Source organism: Castanea sativa, chromosome 6, assembly GCF_040712315.1.
Source record: "Castanea sativa cultivar Marrone di Chiusa Pesio chromosome 6, ASM4071231v1".
NCBI lineage: Eukaryota > Viridiplantae > Streptophyta > Magnoliopsida > Fagales > Fagaceae > Castanea > Castanea sativa.
The window spans coordinates 22,809,606-22,815,610 of NC_134018.1; the positions used below are offsets into that span (position 1 = coordinate 22,809,606).

At 32.2% G+C, this 6,005-nt stretch overlaps 1 non-coding gene across 1 annotated transcript; it reads left to right on the forward strand.

The window, feature by feature from the left end:
• The first annotated feature begins 4,167 nt into the window (after window positions 1-4,167).
• On the forward strand, window positions 4,168-4,274 carry LOC142641869 (small nucleolar RNA R71). Its single transcript, XR_012845542.1, has one exon. It is a non-coding gene; the product is annotated as a small nucleolar RNA R71 (small nucleolar RNA).
• The last annotated feature ends 1,731 nt before the right edge of the window (window positions 4,275-6,005 follow it).

A 6,005-nucleotide genomic window follows, 5' to 3' on the forward strand; every position in this document is an offset into this window, starting at 1 on the left:
TGAGACAAAGACACAAAATAACAAAAAATTATTACTTTAGTAGAAATAGTTAATCAAAGGTCAAAACACTAACAACCACCAAAGATATTCCACATGCCATCAATACTCAGTATGTGAATAGTTTAGCCAACACAAACACAACCTTAGTCTTAAGATACAACATGTCTTGAGTTTCTATCCAAAGTTATGCTTCAACTCAAATCTCATAGTTGTTAACACTTAACAAATAAAATCACTTCGAAAAGGGTGTAACACTCTCAAACATATGTGAGCAGAATAATGTTGAACAAAGACTAATATTTCACATATAAATAAGATGAAGAACGGTGAAGCAAAATAAAAGACATTTATAGCCTTATGAAAGGATGTCAAACACTAAGAATATTACACTCCACACATTGATTAGTCATGTCAAGATCCAAACCATACCTTCCTTAAGATCAAATAGGATTTCATTGGGATGTAACGTAGGGAAAAGATGAGGAATTTAGAACAAAGGGTATAGGTAAAAATGAAAGGTGTTCCCAAGAATAATTAGAGAGACAACTTCTTTTGAGTATATGACAATTGGTTTATCCTCTCAAGTTTCTTGAATATTGCACTCTCACTTTCTTTCTTTTTTCTCCAAAATTTTATCAACAAATTCATTCTATATTACTTCCTCTTTCACATTCCCTTTTTTTTCAACATTTTTCCTTTTTTGTTTATGACTTTTTTTTTTGAGTTAGTCATCCTTTTCTTCCAACTATTTCACCACAAATTTACCGCATTAAGAAAAATTGATTGCATCCATTCTTGGAACACTTTAGGAAAGGGTTTGAAAAAGAATGGCTAAAATAATAGGTTCAAATGGGTAACTAGCGATAATGTATTAAGAAAGAAAATAATAAAGGCTCAAAATTAACAAAGATGGCCTAAAATCATCTCTTAAGGATTGGAATAGTTCTTCAAAATCCATGACTTTAACATATTCAAGTATGACATAAAATTGACGAATTCTTAGAATTTGACCAAATCAAAGAATAATGAGACTAAGCAACAACAAAGTTATGTGCTTCCGAATGAAAAATGATATTAAAAGAAAATAACCCTTTAAAAAATGAATGGCTCAAGAACTCACTTGGGTTATAGTCTCTACATTTTATTTTCAAGATTTTCAAAGTCATCTCTATCTCTCAACTAAGAAACATGTTCATGTGGCTAAAGTGCATGTGCATACTAGTTGAGTATGAAAAAATGAAAAAATAATGGAATTCTTTAGATAGAAGTAGCATCAAGAACTTTGACTTAAAACTCTTGCTAAAGCAACACTTTCTTTCTTTTTCTTTTTCTTTTTAAACTAAAAACAAAAAATAAAAAACAAAACAAAAATCACTAAAAACAACCCAATTTTTTTTTTAACATAAAATAAAACCAAATGCAAATCATCTTAAGTTCTTCCCCCAAGCTAAAACTTACGTTGTCCTCAATGATAACAAGGAAAAACAATAAAGAGTAAAGATTACAGAGAGTACTTTGAAGAGATAAACATAAATGAACCCAAAAAAAAAAAACTTTTAACACCTGCAAAAGGGGTTAGAAAACAAAACAACAAAATTAATAAAAAGAAAAGAAAAAAAAATATAAACTACGACACAAACACTAGTGCTAATTTCTTGGCAAGTCTTGATAAATGGGATCCTCCAAATTAATGGATTCATCCTCTTGTGAAAAATTCTCAAGAAATGACTTAAGACGTTGTCCAGTCACCTTAAATATGTTACCATTCTTAGGATTTTCATATTTCTATGGCACCATAGGGGAAAACATTTTTAACAATGAAAGGTCCAGTCCATTTAAATCTCAATTTTCTGAGAACAAATGTAACCTAGAATTATAGAAAAAAACTTTTTAAGATGATTCAAAAGACTTCCTTAAAATTTGTTTGTCATGAAAAACCTTCATTATTTCTTTAGAAATCATAGAATTCTCATATGTATCATGCCGAATTTCTTCCAACTCATTCAATTGCAAATTTGTCAATGAACTAGCCTTGTCTATGTTAAAGTTAAACATCTTTATTGCCCAATATGATTTATGTTCCAATTCCACAGGCAAGTGACAAGCTTTATTATAAACAAATCTATAGGGAGACATACTAAGAATATTTTTATAGGCAGCACAGTACACCCGAAGTGCATCATTCAACCTCAAGGACCAATCTTTATGATTTGGGTTAACCGTCTTTTCCAAAATTTGTTTAGTCTCCCTAAATGGTTTGTCATTGTCCTTTAAATAAATTCTATGAGTACAAACCAATGGACTAAGTCCTTTTATGTTAACCATGTTTCTTCCTATGACGCCCTTATGTTTACTCAAAATATTTAGTAAATTACATTCTTGCAAGGAGTCAAGTTCAAAAGATATTACCATAGGAAAAGTCTTATCAGTTCCTAGAAAAGCATACTTGAGATCATTTGGCCAGGACTCCAACTCCCATTTAGGTACTTCCTCACTAGATGGCAACAACTTTATCTCACAAGGTGGCAACTCCTCGTATTTCAATTTCCAATTGCTTGCTTTCAATTCCTGTGTAGATTCCAAGAGACAATGAATGTATGCAATTTCAGAATTCTCATCAAAATTAAAATCACATGAATTGACTAGACAAGCTTCTAATGGATCTGAAAAACATGTTTTGTTGAATTGTTCTTGAACAAGTGTTTCAATTAAGTCAACTTCATGCAGATCCTCTTCATCCCTAGGTTGCTTACACGTATTAAAAATATTAAGCTTAAGGGTCATATTCCCAAAAGATAATTTTAAGACTCCACTTCTACAATTTATCAATGCATTAGACATTGCAAGAAATGGGCATCCTAAAATCATAGATATTTGAGAATTAGCATTAGAAACAAGATGCATGTCCAAAATAATAAAGTCAAAAGGAAAATAAAATTTGTCCACTTGAACCAAAACATCCTCTACAACACCCTTTGGAACAATCACAGATCGATCGGCAAGTTGTAAAATTATGGAAGTAAGTTTTAACTCGCCTAGACCTAATTGCTCATACATTGAATACGGCAAAAGATTCGCACTTGCCCCAGAATTAAGCAAAGCTTTCTCTATTTTTGAATTACCAATTACACATGAAATAGTGGGAGAACCTGGATTTTTAAACTTAGGAGGTCTATTGTTTTGAATGATTGCCCTAGTTTATTCAAAATTGCCTTCTTATGTACATTAAGCTTACGCTTAACAGTATACAAATCTTCCAAAAATTTAGCATATGATGGAATTTGCTTTATGGCATCCAAAAGAGGAATGTTCACTTTAACTTGCTTAAGCACTTCAAGGATTTCAAAATTTTGATTCACTTTTTGGGGGGAAATCAACCTTTGAGGAAAGGGAGCAGGGATAGAACACCTTTCAATTTCATTAGATTTAGGCTCAAGGACTTCATCGCTACTCTTTATTTTGGAAGATTCATCCTGTTTATTGCTTTTAGGAATATCATTTTTAATGATTTTTCCACTACGAAGAGTAGTTACAGATTTAGCTTGACTCGCTTTATTTTCAAAGGAACTACAATCATCAACACAAAATTGACCTTGGGGGTTTGGTTGTGGTTGTGGTTGAGATGGAAACTTACCCTTTTTCTATCATGCTTATGGATGTGGTCAATTTAGTGAGAGTGCTCCTAATGTCATTTATGACTTTTGAGTTTTGATTATTAATGGTAGGAGGTGCAACCACATTATCATTCCTCCAACTAAAATTTGGGTGATTCCTCCACCCTGAATTGTAGGACATTCATTGGTAGGGTGTTCCATGGTCTCACAAATTCTATAAAGTTCATCAATTTTAGCTACAGTATTGACTCCATTGACTTTCCTTAATTCCATGGTTTCAAGATTCCTAGTTAGACTAGCTACCCTAGCACTAAGGTCATCATCTTCCTTAAGTTGGTACTTACCACCCCTAGAGGGGTTGGTGGATGCTCTAGACCTATCTGAGGTATCAATGATATCCCAAGATTGGACATTCTCAGCTAAGAGATCAAAATAATCAAAAGCCTCATCAGGGTCTTTATTCAAAAACTCTCTATTGCACGTCATCTCTACAAATTGGTGCATATTTGGAGTTAAACTTTCATAGAAAAAACTAATTATACGCCAAGTTTCATAGCCATGATGTGGGCAAGTATTAAACAAATCTTTAAACCTTTCCTAGCTTTGATAAAATGTTTCATTATCTTTTTGTGAAAAAATCATTATTTGTTTTTTAAGTGCATTAGTCCTATGAACTGGAGAAAATTTCTTTAAATAATCAACTAGCATCTCTTGCCAAGTACCAATTGACCTAGGTCTCAAAGAATTAAGCCAAGTTTTGCCTTGTCTTTAAGAGAAAAAGGGAACAACTTCAACCTAATGGTCTCTTCGTTACATGATTGGTCATGGAAGGTAGAACATACCTCCTCAAATTCCTTAAAGTATAGGTAAGGATTTTCAGAATCTAAGCCATGAAATTTAGGAAGTAATGAAATCATACTAGGCTTAAAATTAAAATTATTTGCATTAGTTGAAAATGATGCATGATGGTGCACTACTTCTAGTAGGTTGCAAATAATCCCTAAGAGTTCTAATGGGTTGGTGAGCATGGAAGTTTTCATTATTTAAATTATTCTCATCACCATGATTACTCTCTAAGTCCGCCATGATATCAAGTGTGTGAGAATGATAGTAAAGCAAGAAAAAGAAAAGAAAACAAATACCTTTAACAATAAAAATAAGTAAAAATAAAAGAATAACTCTAAAGGAAAACAAAACTACTTAAAAAAGAACAGAGTTGGAGAGATATTACCAAATATGTGAAGAAATTTAATGCTGAAAACCTCTCCAGACGAAGTGGAACGCTTCTCTAATCGCCTAGTCCCCGACAACAGCACCAAAAACTTGCTGCGACTTAAATAATGCTCCCAAGTGTAGGATTGTTGCAAAGTAATAACAAGGTAAGTCCAAGGTCGAATCCACAAGAAAAAGGGAATTGATTAGCAAACCACAAGAGAATAAAACAAAAAAAAATAAAGTTTAATTGAAGAGATTTTTGATGGTTTAGTAAAGTTAATTTAACTTGAGAGAAAATAACAATATATTAAGGCACTAAGGTTTAGGGATTCACACACAACACATTTATTGGTAGTCTTAACAATAATTATTTTATAACTCAACTAAAATTCATATAAAGGATGATCTTAGTCGGATGATTTAAAAATAAAAACTCAAGAATTAATTGTCTAAGGTAGTTTCATGAAATTGATTGATTTTAGGAAAAACAAAACTAGTGAATTAGTTCGCAGGGAATACTAAGCATTTAACATGCCCGAAGTCTACGATAAATCAAATGATTATACAAAACTAAACACTTTTCTAGATGAGTAAAACAATAAAAAAAACATAAAAACATAAGCATTAAAATCAATAAATAATTGTTAAGAACATACCAATAAACGGTTGGATTTCACCCCTTACCTTAGCAAGGCTTCTACCAAGCCATAACACAAATAAAACTGTAAAGAAACTTTAAGAAAACCTAAATTATGTTCTACGGTAGCTCTCCTCTTGAATTTTGCTCTAAAGAGCTATTAAATAGGTCAAGGAATCTTATTACAAGTTGAATTCATGTTTGGAGAAAATCCCAAGTTTTTAGGCTTCACTTAACCGATGTTTTTGGCCCATTTAACTTTAGAATTTGGACTTTTGATAACTAAAAGTTGTAGCCCTTTAAGTTAACTTTCCAGCCCTACTTGAATCATCTTAATTGGACATCTGAGCAGAAAGTTATGCTCCAAATACTAACTGGTGCGCAGGCTGGAATCATAATCCAAATTGGACTTGGATTTGGTGCAATTTTTTTTTATTCCTTACTCCAATTGGACTTGAATTTAATTGGGTTAGCCTTCTTTGACTTCATCATGGCCCTTGTAAAAGTAAAGTCCATTAGCTTTCTTCTTTGCACAAATC